A 10,092-nucleotide genomic window follows, 5' to 3' on the forward strand; every position below is an offset into this window, starting at 1 on the left:
AAGTGAAAACTAGCCAAGCAGCATGCTGTACTCCCCTGAAAGGTGAGAGATGGTCTGCTCAATACATGTACATCAGTTGCCTCCAAAACCATGCACCGAAAACAGCTTGCACTCACAGGGCCCTTGCTTCCATATTACTACCATGCCTAATCTACCTCCTAGCCGGGATCTCTACTACTACTACATTTGCCCCAACAAAAGTTTTCAGTCCAGCCTCTGACTAAAAGATACAGGTGTGATAAAAACTTGCCCCAGAAGGAAAGTACTAGTTATACATGCTATTAAGAAGGCTGTATGACTTCCAGGGCTGTATTAATCATCTCAGAGGCAATACGATGTACAATTGCAGCCACAGAAAACCAATCCTGAGCAACCCAGGACAACTGACTGTGTGAGGGATGACACATTCTGGCAGTGGAAAACCTGACGTACAAAAGAAATGACAGGCTGAGGACTGGAAGAGAGCTGGGCTGCTTCACCAAGAGTAACAGCAACAAGGAGAACCCAACCCCAAATATAGAGCTAAATCCTTTGCTTACATAAAGCAATATTTTTAAAGCAAAGGACCATTTCTGGGCTTTTTACAGCACTGAAGTTCTACACTGGGAGAAGGGAACAAGTCATACTTTGTGCTTTATTTTTCTAATTAAGCTGATATGCCTTATACAAAGGTGTGAAATGTGACATACATTATTAAACTCTACTGGAAATGTAACTAACTGGCTCATTTAAGTGTTTCCATTGTACTCAGAGAAGATATTTTCTACTTTAAAATTATTAAATCTGATAAAAGCAATAAATAGAAAATTTGATTTTCTAGCGAACATATGGTTTACCCTGTCAATTCATAGAGGTGAAGTACTTTTACAGAGCTGAAAACTCATGAATTCCCAGATGTGACAGTGTGATTTGCGATTTACTTGGCCTCAATCAGTCGGAAGCAAATCTAGTGCCTCATGCAGAGGCTGTCAAAAAGGTAACTCTGAGCTAGGAAGAGAATTACGTGGGGCTATTATGTCAAAGTGAGAAAACCCGGTGCAGTGCTCTAAGACGCAAAATCAATTCGTTTGCAGAAGCCCAGCTCACCACTATTCACCATGTCTGTGCTACACCTCAACAGAGCTGGCTTCTCACGCAGGGGTGAACATGTTAATTTGCGGAAGACAGCCGTGCTCTTGTCAACATGTTTAATGATACAGTGAGGCAAGCGGTGTAAGAAATCGCCATTAAAAAGAGTATTGAATCATGCTTTTATGCAGAATGTGTTGAGTGTGATGGCAGTAGGATTGTTAAGTACTGCCCTGCTGAAGAAAGGAGGCTATGTTTGCAAGAATTCACATTAATTTTCTTTAAAGAGAGTTAGAAAGACTGGGAAACATCCATCCCATGTAAATTCTGGAGAGGAAGCAGTCGGAATATCTATGCCTAGCATGAATCACTGGAGGCCTCATTCTGCCACTGATCTGTGCCAAGTAGATCCTCATACCACAGACAGGGATCACTCAAATGAATAAACATACAGACAAAGCAGAACCCAAAGGAAAAAAAGTTTCAGCACTGACCTCACTAGGGATAGGTGAGGTCCAAAATGAAATGGCATGTTTGTCTGGACAACAATATACCAGATTTAAAACAGCTGGTGCATGCAATCCCATTAGGCATCAGTATTCTTCCTTCTTTTTCAAAATGCTTTTGAGTATATACCTCAGTGAGCTTAACATTTCTCTTCTGCCACAAAGATGTTAACTTCTACCTCTCACCAACCCAGCACAGCAATCCCCATCACCCAGTTCTTTGATTCTCAAATTAAGTACTTTGAGCGCTCCCTTCCTTGGCCCCTGGCAGTTGCAGGGGCCCTTCGTTACCCTGCTAAAAGCCCACATAAGATCAACAGAATTGCAGCAAAGTTAGACCTGCCAGTGTACTAAGACTAACAGCTGATAGACTGACTTCTATATTTTTCTTAATGTTTCCCTGTAGTTCTGTAACAGTCTGTATGTTGTCTCTCATTTCGTATTGAGACAAATATTCTCTGAGCCACGGGATATTCTTGCGGTCTGTGCTTGTACAGGATTAGCAAGCCAGCCCAGGATTTCCAAGGCTGCGCTGAATACACAGGCTGTTCACAGCACGGAGGGCAAGTGATGATTCCCCACGGCACTGGGGCTATTCACATACACACCATGCCAACACTGCACATATTGGTGGCGAGTCCAACAGCTTTTGGAAGGTATCATCAGACTTGCATACATGTTACACAGCGTAATGAAGTCAATGGACATCTGGACTTCTGGATGTTGGGAGCCCATGACAGCAGCCTGGTCTCGCTGGCAGACACTGTGACAGCCATGGGCAGCAAAACCCCTCGCATGCCCTTTACACCAGACAAGCACCTGGATCCATGAAAATCCATCACACCAGTCAAAGCTAGAGACAATTTTTACCATGGTCATGGCAGGACCTGGAACCCAGCAATTTGTCTACATTATCTATAAAGCTCTTTCGAGCTGTCAAGATTCTTGCCTGTGGTGGGAGGGTGTACTAGTAAACAGCTAAACTGATTTCACCGAGTCTTAACAGCTGCCAAGTTAAAATATAAGCTACATAGGATGCTGAGAGAAATAAGGAATGGATGTCACAAATATTCATGGAGGAAGGATGGGGCTGATCCACTCCTTTAGCTCCCGGCAGGAGTCCGAAAGCCTCTCAGCCGCTTTCCGAGGCTTGTGCTCAGTCCTGTGGCTCCTGCTACTTTTGAAGGGACCGAGACAGGAAAGCAGTTGTGAGGTAGCAACAGCGAACTGGCCAGGTCCCCTCTCCTCTGGTGCGGCTCTGCCGGGCATCAACTCAACTGCTTGCGTTACACATCAAGTAACGAAACTGTTACATTGCCAAATAAAACGAACAGAGTGCAATAGTTGATTGTTAGTATCATCCTGTTACGGAGCTATGGCTTCAGCTCCGCCGCCAGACATTACTCAAACTGTGTCTTTTCACAGAATTTATGGTGATGATCCATGGGCCCTAGCGATAATACCTAACTGTCTGCTGGCATCATCTCGAGCCAGTGATTAAAGGGAATGGAAAGGTAGAACAAAATGTCTATGCTAGTGAAGAAAAGGAACAGCAAAATACTTCACTTTTACTGGAAGAGAAGTCCTGCAGTGTTTGCTCACCCTGTTCTCCCACTGGAGTCAATGTGAACCTTGTCTGAGTCAGGACTGCTGCAGATGCCTCTCTCTAAAATGTTTTATTTGCCGAAACAGATCAAAGGCAAACTATACTGTATCATCAGGAAAAAAAAAATCTTGGGGAGCGGGATTGAATTTACCAGACTTTTACTGCCTTAAAAGTGAGAGGTTGTCTAGCCACGTTTGGCTCAGTCATTGCAGAGAGGTGATTCATCTCACCCTAAGACACGTATCTAAAAGACAGCAGATGACTTACTGCCTGGGAGAGCCCATTTCTCTCCACTGACTATTCAGTGACTATACAGGGGTAGGCACGTTAGAAGCTGGCTTGGTCCAACCCATCCTATATTAGCTTTTTCTGTGTTTGATTACATTTTGAATAGTAGGATAGATTCCAGTAGATCTTCTGCTCTAGGGAGCCAAAAGGGTGGAGTATGAAGTCTGTTAAAGTGTATCTGGTCCTCTGTTTTAGATCTTTCTAACACAGCTCTGCAAGTCATCAAGTAAGATTTCTGACACTGAGTGCTTTGTTCAGTGCTTTAATTGGAAGATACATAATCGTTTACAGACATTATCCTGTGTGCAGCTACTAACCACAGAGTCAGAATTATACGGCCTTTGAAAGCCACTTATGTTTTGCAAGTTACTTAATTCTGCTATATTCTCCATTTGAAAACACTAGCTACTTATTTGAGAAGTACTGAAATGCAAGTTTTTGATTTTTCACTGTTCTAAGACACAAATCTGTCTTTTTCTAACAGCAGGTAATTTGTAGAAGGGGGAAAAAAAGGAAGGAGCTATTTAATTTTAAAGCTCTGCAGAGAAAAAAAATGAATTGGACTCTTAATTTTTACAAACATGTTAACACCTCACATTCTGCACAGATGCTACAAATTTGCATACAGAATATTGTTACTAAGCAACCCAAAAAGCCAGAACAAACCAAAAAAAAAACCCAAAACCACAGAAGTCATTTAAAGACATATCTCACCCTTTGACTGACATAGTCTGTTCCATTCAGCCGGAGAGTTGGCAGATGGCATGCTGAGATCGTTATTTCTCTTTCTTTTCAGTAAATACAGTGTAAAGTATTGCAAATGTACAAGATGAGATCGTATGCCCACTCAACGGGTCTGATTCTGCCTGCTTAAAACAGGGCTTTGCCACAGATTTCAGTAAAACAAGAAACCGTATCACAACTGTGAAACACAGATCCATAATTAAGTACGAAGATTTTATATTAAGTTCAGCCTTTGATAATCCCAGTTTTCCTTGGAAAAAAACAAAAAACCCAACCTTTACTGGGCTAGAAATTCATCTGCCTCATTCAAAACTATTTCTTTCCAATTCAGCATAATAAGTGGTGGTAGTCACAGATTTGGTTTGTATTAGGCTGTGGCATTTTACATTGAACGTGTCAGGACATTAAATACAACGTTGGTGTAAAACTCTTGGGCTGCACTGAAGTCTCAAAATTCCCAGTTCTCTGTAGCAAGTGTATGATGGAAAACATGACCGTATCTAAATATGTTATATGCCCTGTTGTGGGTTCTAATCTTACTCCCCTGAAACCAGTGTAAGATTTACTAATGATTTCAGTGGAATTCAGCACAGTCAGAAGAATGCAGAAGTGTTGTTACCCCTCAAAAGATTTACAGTGTGATATCTTAGCCATTTTATGGGAAAATAGGACTTAAAAGCACAAAACCTGCCGAGAAATACACAGTACATATTTTCCAAAATCATCAGTATTGCTGTATTCCAAATTCAGCTGGTAATCTGTGGGAGCATCCATCAGAACATTACTGCAACTTTCAAGACTATAAATGCACAGAAATTATCCCACTTGTCTTCCACAGGAAGGATAAAACTACATGGTTTTTATTACTGATAGCCAAGAGGCCACTTTCTGACTGTCGATCGCTATCCTGGTGTGACTAGCTACGAAATAATCTGAGATACTTTTCTAATTAGTGATGCCATTCATGGTAAAGCAACATCTTCTGGCCTTATTTATGCAGATCATGTCATTGACTTCAAGGCCTGAGCAGCATTTACAATCCACAGGACTACATGCAGAATTTGGCCCATACCTTGTGCCACATGCTAAAATCTACTTATAGAATCATAGAATAGAATCGTTATGGTTGGAAGACACCTCAAAGATCATCAAGTCCAACCTTCTTCCCAACACCACCATGCCCACTAAACCCACTAGACCATGTCTCGAAGCACCACATCTAAACGTTTTTTGAACACCTCCAGGGATGGCAAGTCCACTGTGTGGCCAAGGAATTCATGAAGCCATTTATTATTTTTCACAGTACTGCCCTCCATGCTGTGACTTTTAGCAACCTAGTTGTTCTACAAAATAATATTAATACCTAAATATGCCAAAGCGCTCTGTAGGACTGTGGCTTAAATCAAAAGCTTGCAGAATTTTATTAGAAAAGCTCTGATTTTTGCATCAAACCATTAATTTTATTTGTAACACTGAGTGATAGGAAAGGATGAATAATGAATTTATTAAGCAGGTATATTTACAGAATCACAGAATCGATTTGGTTGGAAGAAACCTCTGGGATCACTAAGTCCAGCCTTTGCCCTAACACTACCATGTCAACTAGACCATGGCACTAAGTGCCACGTCCAGTCTTTTCTTAAACACCTCCAGGGATGGTGACTCCACCACCTCCCTGGGCAGCCCATTCCAACGCCTAACGACCCTTTCTGTGAAGAAATGCCTCCTCATTTCTAGCCTCAACTTCCCCTGGAGCAGTTTCAGACTATGCCCTCTTGTCCTGAAATATTTAGTATGTCCTGACATACTTAGTATGTCTAGAGGCATTAAACTTTTGTTCTAACTAATAATTTATTCAGTTAACAGTGAAACATGGCATTCATTTTAACAAATTTCAAGATAGCAACCTAGCATCATTATTGGGCTTTCAGTACAGGATTCAGTTCTAGATTAAGATGCTTACATTTAGGTGTCACTGGTGCAGCAGGTATCTTAAGTTATCGCCGTAATCACTGGAGATCTAGGGATCAGTTTTGCTTCCTAAATGCAGGTGTCTAGTGCCAGCATCTTCTGGTATGCCGCTTGGCCTTCAGCTGCTACTCCAGAAGTGCCAATCTCTCACAGGTCTTCTCTCACAACTGCCGTCCCTTTGAGACGTCTCAGCCTTGAGCAACTCCAACAGTCGTTAAGAGTCAAGCCCCTGTTGAATTAAACAATTAAAGCTCCCTCGACAGCAATTCAGCTTATTTCAAATGCTCTAGGGCTCAGTTCAGTTGCCTAAAATTAAATGAATGATGCAATCTTAGGTACCACAAATTATTACACCTGGCCTCCAACTGCCTCTTCTGATGGGCATGTATCTCACATTGGGTTTAGGCCCTCTTCCAGGCTCATGAGGGTGGTTACTAACTCCAGGCACTTCAAATGGCACTAAACACATAAATCCAGGGAAGTGAATTCTTCTCTGGGCCCCAATGATTGAACTGAGTTTAAACAGGAGCTTAGATACCTCACATGCCTATAAACCACATACATTTATCTGTATTTTAATCCCACACTCAGTGAATGATCCCCGTAAAGATAACAAGATGCAGGAAGTTATCTTAATTCTACATCACGAATTAGTATCTTTATTAAATAGCAATTTCACAGTTGACAGATGCAAAACTACTACCCACTTTGATTTGCTTGTTCACAAATGCCATGCTCAACAAAATGTATTAATATACCAGTCAACAAAGATCAGTTTATTTATTGAACTGGATGAGATACCTAAGCTACAGGAATTTGAATAGCCACATGAAGGCTCTTTCCATGCAGGTTAATATATCCAATCTCTTGGAAGCAGTAAGTAGCCTGGGAGGAGAAATAAGTCAGCATGGCTTTGTAGAGTCCAACATTTGGCCATACTCATTATGACTTGGCTTGGGTAATTCAGCACATCACATCTTAACAGCTCCCAAATCATAAAGGTTAAAGACCAGTGATGTATTCACTTGTTCTGTCTAAAGACGCCTATGGGAAGGCAACATCTTTAGGGAAAGTTTGACCACATGCAAATCCGTGCTGAGGTGCAAAACCTGTGCACTTGCTCTAACAGCCCAAGCAGTCAAATACCCTTTTCCTAAAAGGCTGAAAAAAAAATTAGATATACTTTCCACATGCAACTAATGTACTTTCAAATTGGACTTATTCAAACAAATCCACTGATAACCTGATGTGAGAGTTTATAAGCGGATGCATCTTGCTCTTTTTATAAGGTGGCATAAGCTATCTTATCTCTTTCGTTAAGCTGTGCTGCCCCAAAACATTACTGTCGGTGACATTCTCCCTTCAACTCTAAGAGCACAGAAGTGAAATAGCAGCTAGGAAATTCCAGGCTTGAGCCCTGGTCAGTATTTAGTAATCGATCGGCATCTTAACTATCTCTATTCATGTGTCTTTATTGGCTGTCATAGGTGAGTGATGATAGATGAGAAGTCATGCCTGGTTAGTACTCAAAGCGCCTGCTCTTTTACTCTGAAGCTCTTCCTCAATTGCTCTGCTTTTGCAGCATGTTGGTAAGAGGGAACGAACTCGATGATCTCCAGTTAAAAAAGAAATCTGCATTACTATTACAGGTCTTGAGACAGAAGAAGAGACATATGCGTTGTCCTCTTACTCCAGGGAATATTGCTGCAACTAAAAGTAGTTCTGTGTGCACTTAGGAGAACTGACGGAAAGGCGTCTTCCCTGCAAGGATAACAACTTCAAACCTTATTAGAGCTATTTTTTCCCCTCTTGTAAAATTAAATGTCTTTTTAGTGTATGTAGTTCAACCTAACTTTATAAATTAACATGAGCTGAATGACCAGTGTTGTATATCAGTCTGTTATCCTTAAACAACTTCCAATTATATACATAAAATACTAATGAAGTGCAATTCCCTCTGGGATGCAAGGCCACATTAAGATTGACAACTGCTACATCAAACGCTGCCAAAAATGAATACAGAGCAAATTTCAACCAAGGACAAAGGGGCATACCACTGCTGTACTAAAAAAAAAAAAAAAAAGCCATAGGAGCTTTAGCAGTATATTTCCATCTAGGCTCAAGATCAGCCTTTCTGTTTGCAAAGTCAATTTATGCCCACAGAATTCCTGCCAGCATTTTTCCAGCAACACTGTAAGATGCTGAGTGCACAACTGCATGGCTCATACTCCATTCAATTTACATTCAGTCTAATAAACAGAGGGAATCAAAACATGCAAGTTATCTGAGTTGATGAACCTGCAAAATAAGGACAATTACCTCCACATATATAAAGCAGGCAGGAATTTAGTTTTACATGGTCTCCTAAGACACCCACAGATGGCAAAATGTTCTAGTCATAGAAGTGCCTAGTCTGTGGCACTGCAATCACACAGTTTGGTCTTGGGTAAATCATACAACCTTTACAATTTAGCTTCTCTTTTCAAAGTATCTGAAATAATAATACATATTTATCTAATTTCAAAGACATTGTGAGAATTAACTAATGCTAGCGTGCCCTCCAAACATACAAAGCACTGTATGGAGCAAACAATTTACCAAGTTTTGCAGAACAAAGATTCACAACAACCTTGCTGAATTTAGAACATATCATTTCATATAACAGATTTTTTTGAAATGTGATGCCTATATCAAGCTGGAAATTGTCGTTATTTCAGCTGAAGAATGTATTTTATAAGTTTTAATCATCTACCAGAAACTCCTACATCTCCTCATACATCAGGCTTAAACTGCTAGGAAGCATACTGAGGACAGCATATAACCTGTGAAGTAGAATATTGAGGGGAAAAGTCAATTATTTCATTGAATGAAGTTCGTAATACTCAGATACTATGACATTTTCTGTATTTATTTGCTTGCTTCTTTGGTTTTTACTGTATTTACTTTGTTTCCTGTTTGATTAGAAAAAAAACCCAAATATGTTGTTAAGAAGTATTAGATGATTAGAGAACCCTTCTAACCAGTTAAGTAGTCATTTAAGCAGAATATTTTACTTAATTATAACTAATTAGTAGAAACAGAGTCCTTAAAGCATACCTACATACCAGTGAAAGGATATGATCTCACCCTTTCACTTACTCAGCAACTCTTCTGAAATCCTATCGCGTTCCATCTCCTATGCTTATGTCCACATCACCAGATCTAGCAGGTGACCTTTTTCTTTCGGCTCACTGATACAGGGAGTCTTACAATTGCAAAATGAGCTCCACAGGCCCTGAATCGGTAGGAGCAGAGAGGCGCCTTCGCAGAGCTGTGAAGTGCCCTTGAATCCCACGGCTCACCCTAGGGGAGGTCAGCAGATCTCTGCAGACATGGTTTCTCCATGCAAAATACCATCATATTTCCTTTTTGCCTTTTTTTTTCCTCCTTTCGGCCTAACCCATGGCAATTGACAAGGATTTTTAGTTTCTTTTAAAAAGCGTTGCTGAACCTGACGTAATTTATCAAGGAATGTGCACTCGTCCATAGACTGTACTGCAATTCTGCATACAGGACAAGGGCAAGGGAAGAAAGTATCTCTGCCTTCAGCCTCGCTGGGCAAGACTGCTAAGTCAGAACAGGTTATCATGAGAGACTGGCTGAAAGAATATTTTAGGTCAACACTGCCTTGTCTCCCTGCAGGAGGCCTGCTGCTGCTACAACACATTCCCTGCTCGACTCTTCCATTAAACTGCAGAAGTTTGACATAATTTCCATGCTGTTCCTCTCCCACATGCAACCTGGGGAAACAGGTAACCCACTGCATTCAAGAGCAACTGCAACTGGATAAACGTCCTCCTGTCCTGTCCCGTCCCGTCCCTTTCCACTGCAAATGTTTGCTGGCCACCTCTTTTCTGGGGGTCTCTGAAG

The sequence above is a fragment of the Cariama cristata genome, unplaced genomic scaffold (genome assembly GCF_000690535.1).
Source record: "Cariama cristata isolate BGI_N322 unplaced genomic scaffold, ASM69053v1 scaffold9602, whole genome shotgun sequence".
Classification (NCBI taxonomy): Eukaryota; Metazoa; Chordata; class Aves; order Cariamiformes; family Cariamidae; genus Cariama; species Cariama cristata.